At 37.8% G+C, this 25,146-nt stretch overlaps 1 protein-coding gene across 5 annotated transcripts in view; it reads left to right on the top strand.

Moving 5' to 3' along the window:
- UNC13B (unc-13 homolog B) overlaps nucleotides 1-25,146 on the top strand; it is a 293,983-nt gene that overhangs the window by 187,579 nt on the left and 81,258 nt on the right. The gene's annotated exons all lie outside the window — the stretch shown is intronic.

Raw genomic sequence — 25,146 nt, forward strand, 5'->3', positions numbered from 1 at the left:
GGTCAATAAGAATGGGCAGTCTTCAGGTATGTCAAGTGTCTGTCAGTAGTGCTTGCACACCTGGCAATATGTGCAAACACACACTTTAAACAAATAAATTTATTTTGAAATAATTTTAAACTTAGGGAACAGTTGTAAAAACAATAGTAAAAGAACTCTCTGATACATCTCTCCCTAAATGCTTGAGCTGTTGATGTTTCACTGTGTTTTCCTTCATCACCTCCATTGTGATCCATTGTTTTGTGAACCATTTGAGAGAAAATTGGAGACATGATGCTCTATCATGCCTGTGTGTATTTTCCCCAAAACAAGAATGCTCTCACATTTAACCACAATATAGCCATCCAAATCAGGAAATCAGCAACAACAACCACTATCATCAAGATCCCATGTAGGGAAGTGGACTTGGCCCAATGGATAGGGCATCGCCTACCACACGGGAGGTCCACGGTTCAAACCCCAGGCCTCCTTGACCTGTGTAGAGCTGGCCCATGGGCAGTGCTGCTGTGCGCAAGGAGTGCCGTGCTACACAGGGGTGTCCCCGCGTAGGGGAGCCCCATGCACAATGAGTGTGCCCTATAAGGAGAGCTGCCCAGCACGAAAGAAAGTGCAGCCTGCCCAAGAATGGTACCGTACACACGGAGAGCTGACACAACAAGATGACGCAACAAAAAGAAACAGAGATTCCCGGTGTCACTGATAAGGATAGAAGTGGTCACAGAAGAACACACAGGGAATGGACACAGAGAGCAGACAAGATTCCATGTAAATTTTCCCAACTATCCCAACAATATTGCTCTCTCTTTCTCTCTCTTTTGTTTTCTCACCCAGGATTCAGTCTAGGAAATAATTTTGACAAATTGTATTAGTAGTTATGTCTTTAGTCTCTTTTAATCTATCATTCCTGTCCTCAACAGTTTTAAAAATATAGGCCTTTTATTTTGAAGCATGTTCTTCAATTTGGGTCCATCCAGTGTTTCCTCCTGTCTAGAGAACATGTGCTTTCTTGGCAGGAATTACACAAAAATGACTCTGTGCTCTTTTCAGTGCATCACATCACAAAACACATAATGTCATTCTGTCTTATCCCTTATAATGTTTACCATAATCACCGATTAAGTTTGTATCTGTCAACTTTCTCTATTGTAAAAGCACCATTTTTCCCTTCATAATTGTTTTTTTTTATGTAAGATACTCTGAAACTATGCAAATAGCTTGTTCCTTATGAAGTTTAAATCTACCACCGGCTAAGCATCCACTAATGATGCCTGTTTGAATCTACCTCTACTGTGGTGGTTGCCAAATGGTAACATTTTTTTTTAAAGATTTATTTTTTATTATTTCTCTCCCCTTCCCATCCCGCCCCAGTTGTCTGTTCTCTGTGTCCATTTGCAGTGTGTCTTGCGTATTCTTTCTTTGTCCGTTTCTGTTGTTGTCAGCGGCATGGGAATCTGTGTTTCTGTTTTTGTTGCATCATCTTGTTGTGTCAGCTCTCCGTGTGTGCGGTGCCATTCCTGGGCAGGCTGCACTTTCTTTTGCCCTGGGCGGCTGTCCTTACGGGGTGTACTCCTTGCGCGTGGGGCGCCCGTACGTGGGGGACACCCCTGCGTGGCACGGCACTCCTTGCACGCATTAGCACTGCACATGGGTCAGCTCCACACGGGTCAAGGAGGCCCGGGGTTTGAACCGTGGACCTCCCATGTGGTAGAGGGACGCCCTAACCACTGGGCCAAGTCTGCTTCCCCAATTGGTAACTTTCTAATTCCATTACACTTTGTACATTTATTAGTTGGCCTTCTCCTCTAAGGAAGAGATTTCCCTTTTCTTCCCTTAATTTATTCATACTAATATGGACTCATGAGTTCCTAATTTATTACATAAGTTGTAATCCCTTACTAGCATTATTTAGTTTGATGCTCACGTTGTCATGGTTTCATACAAATTCTCTTAATCTGGCCCTTCAGGGAGCAGATAATAGTTTGCTAATGAGCGAAAAGGTAGCTGCTTTGGAGAAAGCATTTTGAACACAGATGTTTGGATATGTTTCCATTTGTGCACATTGTATATTCTTTTGTTATTAGAACACAATGTTACCTATAAAACTTATCACTACATACTTTAAAAACTTGGAAAGATGTTATTAACATATTTAAAAATCTTGCAAATAAAAAATTTCAGTGAGGTTTGAACTCACTTGTTAAAAAATGTAAAAATATTTCTGATTATTTTGCAAGGACTACTGAGTGATATCAGGGAAGATGAAAATGTACTAGCTAAATTTCAACAAAATCTTCGAATAATTGGCAGTAAATGCCAATTGCACTTTCTTCATTTGATCGATGTATCATATCTTTTCCAGGTGTGACAGATATAAAAACCAGATATTGAAATAAATTGAATGTGGAACCAGACTTTCAAATCATTTTCTAGCAAAATATTAAACTAGGATTTTAAAAATAAGGTGTATTGTATCACTTTTCTTTCACTAAAAATATTAGCAGAATATTTTTAGTGACAGCAAAAATCTTTTTGAACCTTCAATAAAATTTAAAGTTATTTACTTTTTTTACATTTTAATTTTTAACAATACAATTAATATAGTAACACAGTTGTACATGTATATATAATTTTTAAATGAATAAATATACATATATTGAGGGGTGTATGCTAAGAAAATTCCTATGTAGGGCTGCCCTAATCAGAAATGTTGGGAGTCTGTTGATCTAGATTGACATGAGGTAAATACTTTAAGTGAACATTTATGGAGTCAATGTCATAATACTTAACTAATTTTTTATTTCTTGTTTTTTCTAAGCAAGGGTCTTATAATTATTATAAAGGAAAGTAAAATATATAACCCTCTCCATTTGAAAGAAGAGTTCTAAATGAAAAAATTAAAAATATATTAGAAGAGACAGTTAAGACTTTTTAAACGATAGTTTAGAGATTCTCAGAAAGAGTAGCTGAAAACTCATACCAGCACTTGGAGTCATTCAGAGAAAGTCATGGTTTATCTAAGAGTAACTGAGAACCATGGTTACTTAATTGAATAAAAGAACACTAGTGAAGATATTTTTAAGGTAGGTGATGTAACTATATTATAAAGATAAGGCAGTTGGATAGAAGTGCCTACAAAGGGAAAGATAAGTCAGACTTTAAAGGCACTTAAAGGAGCTGATATCAGTTTAAGATAGAGGCAGAAGTATACCATTTATACTTAAAATGAGATTGGTTAACAGGTTAGTTGAAATTGGGAGACAGAAGTCCTGGCCCTGTGCTTCCTAAAAACAAAAGCAAACAAATGAAGAAACCATCTCAGGGGAGCTAGCTGATGTGGTAAGGCTTAGTGGTAAGAGTGCTATCTTCCCACTTACAAGGTTCAATTCCTGGCCCTGGTATCTCAAAAAAAAAAAAAAAAAGTCATAGCATCAAGGATTTTTTTACTCTGAGTAATCAGAAGTTCTTCCTAGTTACTCCCTCAGCCCCTGTCCAAGATAATCATTTGTATTACTTTATTATTTATCATTCTAGAATTTCATTATGCAAGTATGAGCAAATATGTATATCTTAATTGTCCTCTTTTTTATATGCACTGTGTATTTATATATATTAATTATAAACACTGAGAACATCTTCCCTCTATACTTGCGAAGTCTTCCGTTTCAGCTGTAATGGAGTATTTTCGTTCTTTTTTCACTTGTATAATATTCCATCATATGAATGTACCACAGGTATTTAACTAGTCCTCTGTTGATGGTCATTTGATTGCTTCCATTCATTTGCTATTACAAATCATGTTGCAATGAGTAATCTTTTACTTATCCTTTTACATATCCTGAGGGAACATTTCAAGAGGGCATATGTGTTTGTAATTTTGGAAATATTGTCAAATTGCCCTCCATGTTTGGGTGGCTTGAAACAACAAAGGTTTATTTCTTGTTCTTGGTAAATTTTGTGCTGCATGTCAAAGAGTTCTTTTTTAAGTTTTTTCTTTCTGGAATTCAGGTGGATAGAGCAGCCAGTATTTGGAGTATTTCCAGTCACAGTGGTAGAGGGAAAGAAAAGATAAATGAGAGATAGCATAGCAAATTGCACATTGGCTTAGAACTTGCCCGTAAGTGACAGACAGCACTTTTGCTCATGTATCCTTAGCTTAGCAGATGACATAACCATTATCTAACTTCAAATGACTGACATTAAGAGAGTATTGGAAAGAAAGAGAAGTATTTACAAACAGCTTTAATGACTATCCCTAAGAGAATATGCCTTCTGTAGAGATTTACCAATTTATATCCCTGCCAGTAATGTCATGAGGATGCTTTATTCTTTCCACATTTACAAATAGAGTGACTTCTCAAACTTTTGGATTTTCACTAATCTGCTGGTATCTTAGTAGTCTAAATTTGCATTTCCTAGTAACAGTGAATTTGAGCATATTTTTATTTATGTAAAAGCTACTAGTATTTACTGTGAACTGTTCATATTTTTTAAACCCATTTTTCTGTTGCTGTTGGTGTTTTTCTTATTAATTTCCAGAAACTTTATATGTCTTAGGGCAATTAGTCTTTGCTTGTGATGAGAATTGCCAATATTTTATCTCAGTGCATCATTGTGAAAAAAGTTTTTAACCTTAACTATATTTTTCTAATGCAAAAATGAGGAGAATGATATACTTTTCTTTTAGGATTATAAGCCATTGTTTAAAAAAAAATCAGAAAAAAATTATACTTCGGTGGTTCCACCTTGCCATAATGATAGAAAGCTTTATGAACTAGCTCATTGTGATTCAAAATGTGGTCCCTGGACCAGCAGCAGACCAGGAATGGTTTGTTACTAATCTTTGATAAGTAGTGAAAGTGAAAGTGAGCATTTAGAGAAAATTTGATGTTGTTGTGACATCAAGCATGCCATCAATGGCCTTCTCTCATTGAGCAGGATATAGACCATAAATATCAGATCATGACATATTGGGAATAAAAAACCTGTTCCTTTACAAAAAAAAAAAAAAAAAGAAAAGTACAGATATAAGACCCTACCTGCCTTTCCAGCTTTACCTACCCTGTTTAGACAACATTTCCAACATACAGAAATATTTATTTTTCAAAAAATCATAGAGACTTTGCACTTGCTGTTTCCCATGCCTGAGATACTTTTCCTCTTTCTTTACCTAGATAACTTTTCATTCACATCTTTTAAAATACAGTCCGGTGTCAGTTTTTTGAGTAAAGCTTCCAGACTGGATTTGGTGCCCCTCTTTTTTTTTTAAGATCCATTTTATTTATTCCCCCCTCCCATTCCCTCATTCCCCCCATTGTCTGCTCTCTGTGTCCATTCACTGTGTGTTCTTTTCTGCCTGCTTGCATTCTCCATTCTCATTAGGCAGCTCTGGGAACTGATCCTGGGACCTTCCAGAGTGGGAGAGAAGTGATTACTTTCTTGCAGCACCTCAACTCCCTGTTCTGCTGCGTCTTCTTATTTTCTTTCCTCTGTGTCTCTTATTGTATCATCTTGCTGTGTCAGCACTCCTGCATGGGGTGGTTTTCCTGCGCTGGACAGCATTCCCACATGGGCTGGCACTCCGCATGGGCCAGCTCCCCACGTGGGCCAGCTTGCCCTTATCAGGAGGCCCCGGACATCAAGCTCTGGAGCCCCCATATGGTAGACTGGAGCCCAATTGGTTGAGCCACACCTGTTTCCCAGGTGCCGCTCTTTTGTGCATACTTCTAGCTGGGCATTTACCATGATGTAATGGAGTTGCTTGTTTGCCAATATATCTTATTTTTCTGTATACTCCTTCTGAGTGCCAGGGCAATGCTTTTATTGCTGGTATTCTAGAACCCAGTATAGAACCTGGAAAGAGTGTTTAGCCAATATTTTATGGATACTGAACTAGCCAGAAATGCCCACCAAAACTTCCACAAAAGTTTCCATGTGCCTCTTTATCTTCTTATAATTAGTCTTATTTATTTTCCCTAGGCCCAGCACTTAAAGCTAGTAATATCAAAATCATAGCTGTTAATGTTATTTCTTTTCTTACATATTTTTTATATACAGAAAATAAATTTACAAATTTATAATTATAAAGTTGAGATTTTTTGTTTTCTCACTTAAATTATTTTTGTGAGCTTTAGTCCAGGTTAAAAGATTTTTTTGAAATCATGATGTAATGATTAATAGATTAATAATATTCCATAATATAGATCTTCCATAACAATTCCTCTCATTTCTTTACCATTGTAAATAACACTATGATAAACATCATATACATAAATTAGCTTCTTCAAAATAGATCCAAATAAATTACTGAATTAAAGAGTATAGACATTTTAAAGGCTTTTGATAAACTTATAAATTTCATTTCAGCAAAGTTTTTCCAGTTTATTCTTTCAGCATTTGAATGTGCTGTACCAACATTGAGAATTATCATTTTAGAAAAAATTTACCAGCTTGGCAGAAGAAGAATGGTATCCCATTGTTATAATTTGCATTTCATTGATTGTGATTTGTTTATTTCCTATAAGCTATATACATCATATATATTTATATATACATCATATATATTTCTTTAGCTGATACTGCATGAAATAGACTTTCAGAAGCTACCCTAGGACTTTCAGAAGATACCCTATAAGATTATCAGTGACTTGAGGGAAGAGACCATGTAGAGTTATTGCTGGATCCTTGGGGCTGGCTTAGTACCTGGCCATATGTGCTTAATAAGTATTTGATGACACTACTAATGATGATGAGGCAGTTCTGTTGGTAGTGTGAGTGGGAATAGATATGAATCGGTCCCTTATTTGACTTAGCTGCAGAAAAATATGGAGGAGGAGGTGAGACTTTTAGCTCTAGAAATGGAGACTGCGGTGGCAGCAGGTGGGTGGGTGTTGCAGTTGAAAGGGACAGAGAAGAAGAAGGCATAGAGATGGGCCGTGAGGAAGACTTGACATGAGATCTTGGGAAGTCTCAATTGGATCTGATGGTTTCTGAACAGAGCTGAAGAAGGAGAATCTCAGTAAGCAGGCATAGAACTGAGCAATGGATTTCTAGAAAGCCCATGTCCAAGTGGAGCAATCCCAAGAGATCCAAAATTGCAGTTGGGTCAGTCTGAGAGAGGGATCTGCATTTTCTCAGGGAAAATCACTAAGACAGAGAACTAATTGACTCTCCTGCAAAGTTCTGTTCTTACTTGTGACTCTTTCTCAAGCAGAGAGACATCTTTCTTTTCCTTTTTTGAAGTTTCTAAAGGGGTCCCCTTGGGGAAAGAAATGATGAAGCTTAAGAGAAGGGCCCTTGAGGACCCACCTCTTAAATGTAATTGCATCAGGAGAAAATTGTTTCCATAACCTTAAACTACAGGATTTTGTTCTGACTGTGGCTATTCATCTTAACTTACAGTACTTTGCTCTTTGATCTCATGGAGACTACAAATTTCTGATCCCTCCTTTTTTCTCACAATCTTTCAACTCTTTTCCTAATGATTGCTATTCTAACACTTAAAAAACAAAACAAAAAACACCAAACACTAAAGAATGTTTTGAGTAGGTAATATACGAAAATATAAAAATATAAAATTATACAAAATGATATGTAAAATGTAAGGTTTCCTTCCTAGGGGGAGGGATTTCCTGGCTTCTAGTCAGGGAGGCCTGATTGCTACCTATGTTTTATGAATTGGTCTATTCATTTACAAGCAGGTATGTGTATGTGTGTGCATGTGTATTACACACATTGTCCTATACCTTGCTTTTTTTTCATTTACTGTTATATCTTGGGGATTTTTCTTTATAAGTACAAATAGAGCTATTTCTGTGGTTGTATTATAATCCATATATTCTGTCCCCTATTGATGGATCGTCTAAGTTTTAAGTTTTAATATTTTGCTACTACCATAAAGTTGCAATGCAAATCCTGTAATAAGCCTAAATACTTCAAGACCTCTGTTTAACCGAGGCCCTCTTCCAACTTCATGGTAATCCCTACCCCAAAAGACTCTCTTTACTGCCTGCTCACAAATTAGAGAGACATCATGTAGACCAGGCGCTATTTGCTGCTCTGAATACTATAAGACAGCCCCTGCTCCCAACAGACCCCTTCTGTCCTTTGGCAAACTGAGTCCTTGTCCACAATCTGAGACCAGAATTGATACATTCTCTATCTTCTGACCCTTACTGAAACCTAGATGTTTACTAAAGTCCTCTTTGGTGGAGACGAAGACCTTTTCTTACACCACATGTATGTATGACCCTAGGTCAGGAGTGGGGCTTGATTTTCTTTGACTCCTCTGCCACTTCCAAGCCATTACTAGAATCCTGCATAACCCTTTTCCTATTCCCACCTTCCTTGGTTGCTATTAGCTTCCAACTTTCCCCAAACTCCCCATTCATTCATTGAAAACTTTAGTACCTATATTACCATTTCCCTTTTAATCTGCCATAATTTTATTATTATTATCCCTTAACTATTAATACTATGTCTCAGACATTATGTAAAGGTCTTTACATGCATTACCCAACAAATTCCTCATATTTCTATGAATTAGGCTTATGTTACTGGCCTGTTTTACAGGTGAAGAAACTAAGGATTAGCATAATAGGAACTTGTCCGGGGTCTCCTAGTTGGTAACTGGTAGAACCAGAATTCAAATATACAATTATTTAAGCTCAAGAATCTGTGTTCCTAACACTACTCTTTATTACCATGATCTTAGAATCCTGTTTCCCAAAGTGTGTTCCATAGGACTGCAGTCTCTAGAGATGATAATAGGTGTGTGATAGAGTTCCATGGTCAAAGAAATTTGGCATATGCTGAGTTAAATAGTGTAACACCAACAGATTGCTGTATTATAGGACTTCTCACAAACTTGAATATACTTACGCCTGCTGTGATTTTTCAAGAGGGGAATATGGTATGCACAGCATTATTGCAGATATTTAACCATGAAACCCTTTTCTGGAGAAAAGCGTTCTGTGGACTAGTTGTCCTAGGAATACACTTGAGGAAAGTCTGTCTCAGGAGATTTCAGTGTACTTTATACTTGGTGTCCTCCCTATCTTACCTACATTTAATTCCTGAACTCAGTGTAGCATGTCTTCTGTCTCTCATTAAAACTGCTTTTGTTAAGGTCATCAGTGAGCTCCCAGCTACCTACTCTCTTGGTTTTTCTTCAGTCTTATTGGACCTGTCTGTAACATTTGACCTTCTTGAACACTACCTCCTATTTTGTCTCTGATGTCTCTTTAGTCACCCTTTTCTGATTTTTCTCTTTGCTCACTCCTTAAATTTGGTCTTCCTGGTGGTTCTTTCCTCAATCCTCTTTTTTTGTTGTTGTTGACTTTATTTACTTTTATTGTATTTTTAAAGATATGTAGATCACAAAAGTGTTACATTAAAAAATATAAGAGGTTCCCATATACCGCACCCCCCACCCTACCCCCCCAACCCTTCCAAATCAACAACCTCTTTCATCATTGTGGCACATTCATTGCATTTGGTGAATACATTTTGGGGCACTGCTGTACCACATGGATAATAGTTTACATTGTAGTTTACACTCCTCCCCCATTATATTCAGTGAGTTATGGCAGGATTCATAATATCCAGCATCTGTCCTGCAAAATCATTTAGGACAACTCCAAGTCCTGAAAATGCCCCCACATCACATCTCTTCTTCCCTCTCCCTGCCTTCAGCAACTACCATGGCCACTTTCTCCACTACTTTCTCCACTGTCAGTGGGCCTTACTTTGGAACTTGTGTTCCTGAGTGTGATGGAGTTGGACTCAGTTGTGACCTTTCTACACATGCCTATTCTGTCACTTTTCTTGAACCTGTCGTTCGTGCTGGAGTTGGTGTATACTCAGGTGACTTGAATTTCTGGACTTGCCATGTACCAGCTGGGTCCTGAGCTCAGCAGAGTTGTAACTCCTACTCTCTGGTTCATTGGATTTACCCAGGTCAGCTAACAGGGAGATGAAGATGGTCAACCACCACACTAGGGAACTGCAAAGGCCTACAACTGCAAGCAGGAGAATCGCATCCATCAACCATGTGGGATCTAAGCCCCCTCTTGATATCCAGGTGGAGTGGACATCACAATCCCAGGGTCCACAGGATGTAGGAATAAAATATGAATTAGATAGAAAGCAGATTTGGCTCAACTGATAGAGTGTCTGTCTACCATGTAGAAGGTCCACGGTTCAAACTCAGGACCTCCTTGACCCATGTGGAGCTGACCCATGTGCAGGGCTGATGCACGCAAGGAGTGCCGTGCCATGCAGGGGTGTCCCCCACGTAGGGGAGCCTCATGTGCAAGGAGTGTGTCCTGCAAGGAGAGCTGCCCTGCATGAAAGAAGTGCAGCCTGCCCAGGAGTGGCACCGCACACACAGAGAACTGACACAGCAAAATGATGCAACCAAAAGAAAAACAGATTCCTGGCGCCGCTGACAAGAATGCAAGTGGACAGAGAACACCACACAGCAAATGGACACAGAGAGCAGAAAAGGGGCGGGGGGGGGGAGAGGGAAGGGAAGGGGAGGAAAAATAAATAAAATAAATGAAGTTGGGAACCCACAGGTTCTATGGTCATGGCAGATGGAGTTCAGTGCCATGTCAGTTGGCCCTTCTTTGGAGTTGGTGTTTCTGTGTGATGGAGCTGGACTCAGGTGTGATCTCTTTTCACAAGCCTTTCCTGTTACTTTACCAGAATTATAGTTGGTGCTGGGTTTTAAGATATACCCAGGGGATCTGAATCTCTGGACTGACCATATGATAGCCAGGTCCTGAGCCTCAACAAACTTCAGTTCCTACACTCTGGTTTATTGAATTTACCCCACTCAGCTAACATGGAGTTGAAGAATGTCAACCACCACACCATGGAGCCAAGAGTGCCTACAACTGAAAGCAGGAGGATTGCATCCAGCATCCATGTGGAATCTAAGCCCCCTCTTGACATAGATGTGGAATGGACACAACCAATCCAAGTTCCACAGGATGGAGGAATAGAATATGGATTAGAGTGGACTTACTGATATTCTATTCATGAACTATTGTGGTTAGTAATCGAAGAAAATGTGGCATTGGTGTGGAAAAAGAGGCCATGATAGCTGCTGGGTGTGGGGAATGGGAGGAAGAGATGAGATGTGGAGGCGTTTTTGGGACTTGGAGTTGTCCTAGGTGGTGCTGCAGGGACAATTACCGGACATTGTAGGTCCTCCCATGGCCCGCTGGATGGAACGTGGGAGAGTGTGGGCTATGATGTGGACCACTGACCATGAGGTGCAGCGATGCTCAGAGATGTATTCACCAAATGCAATGAATGTGTCATGATGATAGAGGAGAATGTTGCTATGGGGGGAGTGGTGGGGAGAGGGGGGTGGGGAATACGTGGGGACCTCATATTTTTTTAATGCAATATTTTAAAAAATGAATTAAAAAATAAATAAAAATTACTTTTAAAAATATGGATTAGAATGGACTCACTGGTATTCTACAATAGAACTATTGTGACTAGTAATGGAAGAACTTGTAGCACTGATGTGGAGAAAGTCGTCAATCCTCTTGTCATATAGTTCTATACATTCTTCCTATGAAATCTCATTCATTCAGTCAATTACTACCTATATGTAGATTCCTCTTCTATTTCTTCCCTAGCCCAGATCCTCTCTCCTGAACTCTAGACCCATATTTCTTTTTTTTTAAAGATTTATTTATTTTTTATTTCTCTCCCCTTCCTCCCCTCCAAGTTGTCTGCTCTCTGTGTCCATTCGCTGTGTATTCTTCTGTGACCACTTCTGTCCTTATCAGTGGCACCAGGAATCTGTGTCTCTTTTTGTTGCATCATCTTGCTGTGTCAGGTCTCTGTGTGTGCGGTGCCATTCTTGGGCAGGCTGCACTTTCTTTCATGCTGGGCAGCTCTCTTTACCAGGCACACTCCTTGCACGTGGGACTCCTCTATGCGGGGTACACCCCTGTGTAGCATAGCACTCCTTGTGTGCATCAGCCTTGCACATGGGCCAGCTCCACACGGGTCAAGGAGGCCTGGGGTTTGAACCACAGACCTCCCATGTGGTAGGTGGACGCCCTATCCATTGGGCAAGTCCCATATTTCTTACTATTTTTTGGATACTCATTTGTCCCATCAGCAGCTCACACTCAATATATCCTAATCAAAAGAGATCACCTCTCACTCCAGAACCTGTTTTACATCCTGTATTTTGTTTCCATGCTTCCCAAATCATCCCTGAATTCACTAGATAAGATTGAGTTCTTAAAAGATAAGAGAAAGAACAAGCTGTTCCTTCTAGAAGTAAAAGAATCAGGAGCAGGAGTTTCATTTATCTTTGAAGGGAAGAAAGATAAAGTAACTCTCTTGTTCTGTATGTGATAGGTACTTCATAAATATCTGTTGACAGGATGAATAAAAAAGGTATAGCGTAGGGAAGCCAGTCCTTTTCATTCTGGAACAGTTGGTATGTGGAAAGGAAGGAGGAAGATTTTCCTGATAAAAAATCTCTAGAAAAGGAGAGGTTCTACTTATGCTTGCCCATAGTCAGTTGGGTTTTTCTTTACCATTCCCTAATTTTATCTTTCACTAGTCAGGGGTGGCTTCTCCCTATACTCACACAAAGCTTTCTTTCACTTCCTTTTGCTTTTTAAAAATGAAACAGAGACAAGGAGATATGGTGTTCTGTGTACTCTCCAGCCTTCTCATCCAGGCCTACTTTTACACCATTTCCCTTCACTGTCTTAAAAAAGGAGTCTGTGCATGCCCCAACCCCCACCCCCATTTTAAGTACCAAATATCTCTTTATTTAGATATAATACATGTTACAGAAAATTTACCATTTTAAATTATACAATTCAACCGTTTCTAGTATATTTACTAGGTTGTTTCCTGAGGTCCAGTTGGTGAGAATTGTGGTCTCTAGACTGATATCTGCCCACTCACATTGTCCATTGTTATTTGTATCAGTTTACTGTTATCCTTTTTACTAACAAAATGTAGGGCAAAGCACACTGAATGAGAAATAGAAAAATTGGGTCCTTGCCTTAGTTTAATATTAAAATGTGAGAAAACTTGGAACAAATCACTTATTTCATTTTTCTCAGTTTTCTTAGCTATAACATTAGGGGTAATGACTGTTCTCTCTCAAGAGTTCTGCCAAGAGCATAGGGTCCTTTAGTACTTCTCAGTACTGTGTGTTTCTAGGGCTTTGTCATGACCTGCCTAGACCTGCCTAGGCATGAGGCTGCCCTGTGGCCTGCCAAAAGTATTGCTGACCCTAGCTGAAGCCTTTCATGGGAACCTAGTGAAACTGCTTCTGACAGCTGAAGAGGCAAGGAGCCAGTGAAGGATTTCTGGCTTTTTTTAGAGACCCAGATCCCCTGCTCCACCTACCACCTCCCCAGGGGTATAAGAGTTCTTGGGGGTGGGGGAGTTACTTTCAGTGTGGATGACTCAAATGAGGCTATTTGGTACACTGTTGCTTCTCTGTTGCCTGTGAGGAAGAAGTCAATAGAATGCCTCTCCTTGTGAAGTAAGGAAGAGACCCAAAGGCTACTCTGGGCACTATGAGAACAGTTTCAAAGAGTTGCTTTGTGCAGTTGTCAAGAGAAATGCATACATTTCTCTCAAATATTCTGAACCTGTTTTATGGTCTGAGTCTGGATGTTCATCAGTGGCTAGCCTTCCTATTAATTTTAGGCCTGATTCTAAGCCATAACTGAGCCTTTGTGAATTATACGATATCATATCTGGGAGCAGGATTTGGGACAGTTTGTTTGTAGGGGTTGACTTGGCTTTGGTTTCTGAGAAGCAGATAGAAAGAAACATATCCAAGAAATGCCTTGAAATCATTGACTGGCCTAGAGTCAGAGGAGAGGGTCAGATACTGGCATCAGACCTTGACTCCAGCTGGTAACATTTTCTGGGCATAATATCAATAAAAGAAGGTTCTTAGTTAATTTTAATGGAATAAGTCAAATTTATGCCTCTGTACAAAATTACTTGTTTCCAAATAACAGAGAAGCCCATCTCACTTTCTGTCACCGTCTCTGATTCCTGCTGCTTGTTTGAAAGTCCAGCCAATGAAAACTGGCTGCAAAGACCTCTGTTTCTCTGTGAGGGAAATTCTTTTGCCAAAGTCAACTAAAACGAAGCAACTGATACAATAAAGTAGGTACCACTGGGTGCTGTTGGGGCTGTTTATAAGACATTTTCTTACCCACCAAGAGCTTATAGGCCAGAGGGGAGCTAAAAATAAATAACAGTTAAATATTTAAATACTCTTCTCTTCTCAGATACCTTTTCACAGTCCTCACATTCCCCCTTTTTTTTTCTGCAACATATCCATAATTTTAAAAAACTTCCTACTTATAATTTCTCATTTTCTTTGCTTCTGTGATTCTAGATTCTCCTGATTCTCTTCTTTCCTTTCTTACCTTGCCCAACTCCTTATCTGTCTGTCTGTCTCTGTTCCTTCTTTGTATATTCTTTCTCTCAAACAGAACAGAGCTTGCTGAGAAATGGGAGGGGAAGATGGAAATAAGCACTGAGATTTGATGCAGGCTTCTCTGGGCAGAGAGTGGGCTCTGGCTTGTGTGCTCATCTTTTCAGCTATTATTTCTCCCCTCGCTAATGCTTAAGGAGGGGTCCCAGCTGTTGTTGGTTACCCCATCAATGTTGGGGGCCAATGGTGAGACCCGTTTGGCATATCTGGAGCCTCCCCTTGGCCTCAAGGTTGAGGTCAAGATCTCGGCAGGGTCTTGTGGCCATGTTGTCTGTCGGCCATGATCTCTGTCAGGCCAGCCGCCTCCCCCTTTCACTATACTAACCTGCCTCAACTCCCCCCTCAGAGAGTTCAAGCCCTTATTAAGGGGGTACTGAAGGGTGATGGTCATTCTTCTGTAGTTATTTCCTGCTGATAGGGCAGTCGTCCCTGTCTGACAGGGTGCTGTCTGACAGGGTGTAAACCTATTTGGCCATTCTATTGTGGTTGAGGGAAAATGGGTTCCACCCCCTGGTTGGAACTGGATGAAATCCTTGCATAACTAATAAGGCATTGATTCTGTAAGAAATAAACTTAATTAGTGTTTTGAAGATACATAGTCCTATTAAAAGGATAAAGAAGATTTTGGTAGGCAGGCCCAAAAAGGGGGCCAGCCATGACATACTGGACCTTGAGACTGAGAAAGGTCAGGTATCTTCAGAGACTGCATTTTCCCAAAGTTGATGGGAAATAGCATTCTTTGAGTTCTTTTATGCTATTGGTTAACTCTAGAGAGAGATTGTCATAGACCTGCTGGGTTTGGGTATAAACCCCACTTGCCACACTGTAGTTATGCCTAGGACAGCTAGGAGAGGTATGGAGAGGCACTGCCCTAGATATAAACTCACAAAAATGGTATCGGCAACAACGAGACAAGCATATGGCAAACAAAATAAAGACAGTACTTAAGAAAGGCATTCTTTTGTCTTATAGGCAATGGCACATTCATTAACTACTTAGAAAATGAATTAAGTTTATCAGGACTTTTAATATATTCAGTCTTCCTTTGCATATGATCTAGAATAGAAAAGATATCATCTTAATCATGAGGCATATAGGTATAGTACTTAATACTAACTAATCAATGCACAAGTTCCTCTTTGAGCTGCAATTAATAGAAATAGATCTAAGCTCCAGGTTTTCAACACCACGCATGCTATCTCTCCAAGGGAGCAGGTCATATTGCCAATTGTGGTTATTTAAGGTCTACTCACGGTACTCTGCTAATTGTTGCTTCACTTGGTATGCCCTACACAGCCAGCATGCTGCAGCACTGTTGACCCTAGAGAGAGACTAAGAAGGTAAGGCTCCAGTGTTTCACCAGCCTGTTGCATAGTGCCCTTCAACACTATAAAACAGAGCCAGTCTGGAGGCAATGCCTCTGGCCATATCAAGCCATTGCTGGCTGCTGCAAGAGTCTGAAACTGCAAAGTACTCTCCTTCCACTTCAGGAGCATGTTCAGAAATATAGTAGATACTTTTATTATGTTAGGGGTCAGTGACCAACCTAGCCAATAACTCAAATGGAGAGACAGTATGCAGTGGACTGAAGGCCTGGTTTCAGTGTTCAAGAAAGTTTGACAATATTGAAATCTATCTCTTTTGATTTTTATACACTTTCTAAACACTTCCAGTACAACGTATAGCAATCAAATGAACTCGATTTTAGTAACTTTACTTTTTACTTCTACACCTTTTCCATTATGATGTTAATAGTTATTTTACTTTAGCAGTACAGGAGAAACTTTCTCAATTATTTTATGAAAACTTAAGATTCCCAATGGAATAAAGATTATCTTTCCTTACCACCACTTTAACATGCAGATTGAGGTAATCTCTGACAGGTTTCCCTGTTATGAAATTAGTTTTTGTTATTACTATTAATTTAGGTTTCTAATTAAAAATGGCTTCCTGGAATTAACCATTTAAATGCTTCAGTTTAGAAGATGCTTTTATAAACTCCTTATCATTAACCATAACCATATAGACTAGTTACTTTACCTTAAAGTAAATTTATTAAACTACAATTAGCAACCAATGAAATTTACTTTATTCATTTAAGAGAGGGCAGATCTACATTTCCTTCCTTAACTTAATTTCATTAAACATGAACTTACAACTTTCATCATCCTAAAAATTTAATACATATAAAGTTAATTTATTTAATTGGTATCCTATAAACCTAGGGAGATTACACCCAAATTAAATAAAATTGAAACAATTATAGTTTATGCAAAAAATGTTCTTTTTCCTTCCTTTACAGGAGGCTAAAACTTCTTTTCTTTAATAAAATTCTAAAACTGTAACTAATCTTAAAAGTGTACTGACTGCTAGGTTCTGGAATAATTATAATTGTTCAATTTGTTTTAAAAGATCTTTCCATTGCTTTTAAGGACTTTTCCTTTACTTCCTGAAATTTGACAGTTGGATTTATTAACCACCCTTATTATAAAACTGTTAAAAGTTTTAAATTGGGGAATTACAGGGAAAACTATGATTCTTAGTTCCCCAATCTAGAAGACAAGAGTTTTAATCTGCCACACCTAGTCCCTTCCTCAGAGCTCTTGTGAAGAGAAGGCCCTGGGGTAGATCAAAGAGTTCAGGAAAATCTTATTCCCTTTCCCAGTAGTTTCTGTATTCAGATTTCTATATGACCTGCTTAGCCTAATTTGGGCTCTAGGAATATTCATTCACATATATAACCATATATTTAATTTTTAATGGTTTGAACAGAGCTCTTTTAAGAATTTTCATTTGTTAATTTAATATTACCATCCCGATGTATGAAGATAAACATGAGCAAATAGGCATACAGAGTTAGACATTTACTTATAATTTTAACAAATAGGCAGACACAAATAGATACAGAAAACACAAACTCACTAATGTTATTTATTATTTTCATTCTCTTACAAAGTAAGTTTAACTGTAAGGTAACATTTAAAAGATTTCTTTGAAGGTTAGTTCTAATTAGTCTGCACTGTGACCATGCAGTTTTGCACAAGAATTTAGTTCCTTTTAATTGGCTTATAACCAAACTGTCCCCAATGCTTTAAAATACAATTTACAACATTTTCCTTTACTTCAGAGCTTTGCTTATTCCCCATTTGATTTTGACAGACCTTGAATGAGAAACACTAATTCCAATGTATACTCAATAAGGACATTGAAGCCTCAGGGAAACCTTTTTTCTCATGATTTGCCGCTTTTTAGGAATACCAACACTTGAGGTGGGAGGCTGTTGGGGTCACAGACCAGAAGGGTATCGGGAATGAAAGACAAAGAGAGATTGGGATCAGGGGTTCTGAGGGCATTGATTTCTCAAGCTCATCAGACAAGTTTATTAATATCAGGGGCTTCTTTATATACCCCAAGCAACCGTGAGAACCAGCAACTATTCTAGCTAACTATTCTCATAACTTCGTTAATGAAAACACAGTGCACAGTGGATAAGAGAGTAACTAAAGCCTAAGATGTTCTATTATGTTATTGAAACAAGTATACTCATAAATCTTGTTGCCCAGGTTACTTGAGATATCAAGTCTGGGTTCTGCTGGAATGTTATGTTTCCCAGAGAGATTAGCCACCTGCTCGTACATCTCCAGGGACAGCATGACCCAGTGGTCAGAAAGTAACTTGCTACCATGGAAACAGCATGCCTTTGTTTCCCACATTTCCCCCTTTTTGTTTTAGTCAGGGTGGCTGTGCCTGTCTTAGGTTGCCCTCCTCTGAGAGTCTTACCTGTCATTGACTACCAGCCAAGCGCAATGACCATGGGGAATTATATCAGGGTTTTAGCAAGTACCAAATTATTAGCTTGTCCCATCGCATCAACAACATAGTGCAGTCTTCGGCATACTTCTCGTCCCAGGCAAGCAGCAACAATGAGCAACAAGATTAATACACAAAATCCTAATTCCTAATGCTGATAAAAAATGTTGAGACTTCCACCAATCTACTGGATTAAACTTATTAAAATGAGAAATTAAATCATTAAAGATATCCTTATCTTCAGCTACATAAATCTGATTATGAGACATTTCTAATATCTTTTTCTGTAATTCTTCTATGTCTAATGACATATTACCTTTATGACCTATTAAATAATTTTTAATCTTTTCCCAATCAAACACAGACTTATTATAAGCAAGTGGAGTAATAAAAAAGTTACTTTCATTCCAATCACATTTCAATCCCCTAAGTAAGTTTAAGTTATATACTTGATCTCCAAGATGTAAAACTGCTGATTCTAAATCACTAACTCTACTGTTTAATTCTACATCAATATGTTCTTGACTATGCCATAAGTCACTAGCATTCTTATGCCATTCATGCACATATTGTTGAGTCTGCACCGTCTTATGCAAGACCACGGTAGCTGTAGCGGCAGCTGCAATGACACCAATCAGTCCTAATATGGCAGCTATTAGCAGTCCCACAAATTGCTTTGCGCGCTTCAGGATTTCTCGTGCCATATGGAACAGCAGTTGACTCTCAGGTGACAATTGCCAAATTCAGTTCAGTCGCACTGGAATCCACGCTTCCCGCTGTCTTCAAGCCATTGTAATGAAATCTCCATTCTGTAAAATGTTCTCAAACAGGTAAGCAAAGCCCCACTTTTATAAAATAGAGCATTCTTGGTTATAGTTAATTTTCCAACCACAAACACATAAGGATCTCTTACACACACCTGAAGATGATGAATTTGATTTAAATGCAAATGCTGACCATACTTACTATTATTCCCAATCCATTCTATAGTAGGAGCTATTTTTAGAAAAACTTTCCATAAGTTCCTTTGAATATGTATAGATGTAATATTACACCATGGAGTAGGTATCCATTTTCCTATATATTTCCAATCACTATTATTTTTAGTAAAGATTATTTTTTCATCATGATTTAAGGATTCATGAAATGGATATTGCATATTACTAATTTGCTGTTCTTTACTATTTAGACCATACCAAATAAATCTGTCATTATATGGAGAGGGACTCCCCATTGGAGCACTCTCCCACAGTATTCCATAGGAATCATTAAAAATGACAGATCCTCTTGCCATCCTTCTTTATCCCTACTTTCTTTTTGCGGACAATCATAAGAAGGATTTTTGGTCATGATTAAATCGTAAGAGGGAAATAAAGTCACAATAAACTGAGTATTATTATTTTTGAAGATAGTTATGGCCCGATTTTTAACATACATACAGGAAGGATGGTTACCAATGCATAAGAGTTGATCATCAAATGGTAATACGAGATTATAGATTCTTTGTCCTTCCTCATAGGGTTTAATAGGCAATCAATCATCAATTGGTACAGAGAATATATGGGTCTTATTCAGATATATATGAAAGAATGGATCTTTCCAGGTTAACACTTTAAGTAATGGTGGTTAGGTATATAGGCCCAATAAGTGTAATTACTGGCAGCTTCCTCATTACTTACGATCACCATCATCAGAAGTTGCAGGAGACCCCATGTCTTCATTCCGAGGTTTACTTCTCTTTGCCGGTAGCCAAATTTGTTCTCCATTTTCTGAAATGACAAGAGCATAGCCTCCCCCCCATACTTTAATCCTGCCCTTTTTCCATTCATTACTTAAAATATCTTTCCAGAATATTGGTTGATCTTTATTTCTAATGTCCACTGTAGATGTTTGACATTTTCCAAAGTGACATTTCACGGGTGTCAATGAATTATAAACATTAAGAAAATTTAAAGTAAATAAAGCTTTGCCAATTCATCTTTTGGTGTTATAATACTATCATCTCCCCCTTTTTGTTTTAAAAGCATAGTTTTTAGGGTATGATGGCTGCGTTCAACTATGGCTTGACCTGTAGGATTATAAGTAATACCAGTAATATGCTCAACAGCATACATAGAACAAAAAGAAGTAAAAGACTTACTAGTGTAAGAAGGGCCATTATCAGTTTTAATTTTCAAGGGGCATCCCATCACAGCAAAAGCAGACCACAAGTGGGAATGAACATGATGAAAACGTTCACCCACAAAAAATGAGAGTAAGTATCAATGCAAACATGGACATATCGTAATTTACCAAATGATGGTATGTGAGTAACATCCATCTGCCACAGTTGATTAGGAGCCAGGCTTCTGGGATTAGTCTCAGCCTGAAAAGGCACTGTAGTTAAGGGTCCACAGGTGGGACAGGTACAAATAATTTCTTGAGCTTGAAGTTTTGTTAATTGAGGAAATTTATGTCTAAGTCCCTTGGTATTAATATGAGTCAATGCATGATATTTATTGGCATCCTGCAGACATCCTACTAATAAATCAGCTCTTGCATTTTGTGTAACCAAAGGACCAGGAAGTGAAGAATGAGACCGGATATGAGTAATATATATGGGCTGACTTCTTTGCTGAATGAGAGCCTGAAGTTCGGCAAAAAGTTGAGATAATTCATTAGTAATAAAAATATGAACTTTTCAATATGAGCTACAGTTAAACACACATACTCAGAATCAGAGACAATATTCAAGGGTTTTTGAAACATTTGTAAAACCTTAATGACTGCTGAAAGTTCTGTGCGTTGATGGTTGGGCTATGCACATAGCCCTGAAAAGCACTGCAAAAGTCTATTGTTGGTTTTTTTTACAGATAGAGAATGCAGCTGGCTTGAGTTGTTTAAGAAGACACTAACGAAAGTTTTAGCAAGTTTTAAAACAAAGTGATAGCAACACAGCTGGATATAAGCTTCTTGCAATAAACTAGCAGTGTCTGGGATAGCTGCATACTACAGTGTTGTTACTTCAATCTATGATAAGAGGTTGTTTCTGTGACACATACTCTTTTATAATTATTAAAACCAAAATTAACCTCATTGTACTTCTCTTTAATATTATGCTGAAATATTGGTAACTTTATACACTCTTAAGCATTTATAGAAACCTTTTACTCATACAACTTTAATTAACAGAGGGTTAAAGGAAAGAAAAAACTTGTTAATTTTATAACACTTTAAAACACCTATTCGACTTATAACATATTAAATGAACTTAACGATTTAATTTTTCTTTCGAGGTAAAAGAACAAATCTCTTATAATTAGTTTGGAATAAAAGGCTGCTTTTCAGGGTTTGATTTTGAGAAAGCAGATTTGAATGTTATGTTCTTTTAAAAGAGATAAGACTTTTCCTTCTTTGAACACTGAGGAAATGATAAGGTTAAAGCACAAGAAGCTATTTTGATAAAACAGACTTTCTTTGTATACTGATTATTCAGGACAAAAACCTGTACCAAAACAGACTAATGACTTAAGAGGCTTTGAGAAAGAACAAAATTTTAAGTTTGCATTAGTATACTACTTGATACTAAACCTTTTAAAATTTTTGTAGATAGACCCATTAAATTTTATTTAACTTTAATCATAAAAATTTCTTTTCTATGAACCTTCTACACTTTCAGTATTCACTCAGGTTTTGTTCCATATTTTACTCTTTCTTAATAACCAATTATTTTATGTTAGGACAAAATCATTTCCTATTTCCTTAATAATAAAAACACATTCTATATATCTTACGTACTAAGTTACCAGGCAAACTTCTTACAACACATAATACCATCAACACTAAACAGGCTTGTTAAAATAATAAACTTTTCTTCACTTTAAAGACTTAGTAGCATGCAATATTAGAAACAGTCCCCTAGAAGCAAGTTGTCAGGGGAGGCTGGCTGCCGACGAATTTTCCCATTATAAAATTACCTTTTATTATTATTATTATTAATTCAGGTTTGTTTAATAATGACTTTTTGGAATTAGCCATTTAAACACTTTAATTTAAACAATGCTTTATTAAACTTCTTATAATTATTTATAACCATATAGACTATAATTATATTATTTTAAGACAAATATTACCTTCACAGAACACATTTCCTTACTTAAAGTTACCACAATACCTTTTACAACTTGCTACATGCATTTAAGTGCCAAGAGTTCATGAAAATTAGCCATCCTACTTTAGGACAAAACACACTTTTTAGAAAAAACTTATTAAATTTCAGTCAGCATTTCCACAAACTTTTAATCTTTAATGTTCATTTAAGTTTTACATCCTTCATTTTATCCTGTGAAGAAAAATAAGCTATTCATTTCAATCTAGGCAAGAACAACTTTTTATGAAAAGACTTATAGTAATTTTGTTAATCTAGACTTACAATTTTTATCATTGTAGAGATCTTATTAACATTTAAACTTAAGTATTAATATAAGCACTTATTTAATTTTTGGCCATTTGAAGAGCACTTTTTTTTTAAATTTATATTACCATCCGGAGGTATCAAAATATACACTGACATTGAACGAACAGACAGACACAAAACAATTACAACACATTAACAGAAACATACAGTTTGCAATTAACTCATAATTCTTACTTTCTTGGTATAGCTCTTTTTAAGTTCTTTTTAAGATTTCTTCTGGAATCCATGTTGCCTGTAACATGCAAGCTTGTACTTGGAAACATTTTTATTAGTTATCAGCAATCAGTTAAGATAACTTGAGCAGCATAAATGTAGTTAAGCTCTAATTTAGCAGTTTAGACAGACCGTTAACACACATTTTTGGATTATTATTCTGTAAGACTATACTGAGACTTGAAGTTAAGGAGTAAACTATTGATTTAAAACTGAAAATTCCTTTTTAAACCTTGATAAAAATTTTGTACTAATTTTATTATCTTGGTTAAATAAGCCAAATCAGAATTAGCATGGAAACATGGCTTAACTCTGTTAACCCCCACTAGCCCACAGCTACATTGTCATGTAGACAGCAGGGGGTTTGCAGAGTTGCTGCCAGAACAGTTTCCTTACCTTAGTTAACACTTTAACAGAGAGTTTTCTTACAAGCCTGATTTCACTAACAAGGACTTTGTTTAGTATCTTTGCCCATTTTAAATCTTTCAATAGTTTAAAAGGTATTGGCTCAGGATGAAACCCGACACCCCCTTGCAAATTATTTGTATCTGGTGGTATTGCATGTAATGTGACAGGGAAAGCAGATAATAATTGTTTACCATAAAACAAAGCATTGGCAACATCTGAAAACATATCTAATTTAGTCTTAGTACCAGAAGGCAATTCAGTAGGTGCAGAGGGTTGTACTGGATACACAGAAGATATTTCATTAGGACACTTCACTGAGCTTTTATTGATGAAAGGGTTAATATCAGGATGAGGGAAAATACCTGATGGCTCCCCATTCGCCTCAAGCTCCTGTTCTTGTTCCAATTTACTTTCTTTCATTTCAAATTTACTTATGGGCTTAGAAAATATAGTAATTTCATCTTTCTCTCCTTCTTTAGACTGTCAAGGATCTAAGGCTGCTGCAGTTTGTTGTCCTAAAGCCCACACCGACAGGGGTATAGTTTTTCTTTTTTGGTATGCTCTAAGTGGCGCCTTCATTACTTGTTTCCACTGTTTAAGATTTAAAAGATTTTTTCTTTGTGGCTGAAACCAATAACAGTGTTTTTGTACTAGAGCAAAAAATTTAAGTAAATTAGCAGTTTTTACTGAGACTCCGACAGTATTTAAAAGAGATTTTAGTGTGAATATTCTTCCAGTCGTCCTGGTTGATTACCCATACCCTGATGCTAGCGGAAAACAGGATTAATTAAAATTCTTACCACTGTGTGGTCAGACTCGAGTCACCCTTTGATGGACGCCTCAACCTTTCAGGAAGGTTTTCAGTTCCGCGTTCCCGATACTGTTGTGGAAGAATCTCTGCTGCAGTCACTACTTTGGGCTCCACGTTGGGTGCCAGATGTCAGAGTCACGGACCCGAAGGGTATCGGGAATGAAAGATAAAGAGATCTCAGGGATCTGAGAGCATTGATTTCTCAAGCTCATCAGACAAGTTTATTAATATCAGGGGCTTCTTTATATACCCCAAGCAACCGTGAGAACCAGCAACTATTCTAGCTAACTATTCTCATAACTTCATTAATGAAAACACAGTGCACAGTGGATAAGAGAGTAACTAAAGCCTAAGATGTTCTATTATGTTATTGAAACAAGTATACTCATAAATCTTGTTGCCCAGGTTACTTGAGATATCAAGTCTGGGTTCTGCTGGAATGTTATGTTTCCCAGAGAGATTAGCCACCTGCACGTACATCTCCAGGGACAGCATGACCCAGTGGTCAGAAAGTAACTTGCTACCATGGAAATAGCATGCCTTTGTTTCCCACAGGAGGCCTCCCTCCCCAGTCCTTGGCCACTGGATTGGAAGAGTGGACATCCAACCTTGAGGTTCGAGAATTTCATCAAGGAGCAAACACCTGGAGTCACGAGAGAAAGCAGGGTCACTAATACCAGTGGAAGTGCAGGAGACTTTTCCCTGAGCCACAGAGGGCAGAAGTTGTCATGAAATAACCATAAGCAAAGACAAGGGGTGATGCTAGATCTGAAGTAACTTAAACAAAGGCAAACAATTTATATTTACCATCACAATAGCTGAAGTCTAAGGGGAGGTGAAGCTAGTGTGCTAAAGCAAGGGGTGGCTAGACCTAGAGTAACCATAAACAAAGGTAACATTAGTTTAGAATTATCATCACAAACATAGGTTCTAGGCTAA

The sequence above is a fragment of the Dasypus novemcinctus genome, chromosome 8 (assembly GCF_030445035.2).
Source record: "Dasypus novemcinctus isolate mDasNov1 chromosome 8, mDasNov1.1.hap2, whole genome shotgun sequence".
In the NCBI taxonomy this organism is placed as follows: domain Eukaryota; kingdom Metazoa; phylum Chordata; class Mammalia; order Cingulata; family Dasypodidae; genus Dasypus; species Dasypus novemcinctus.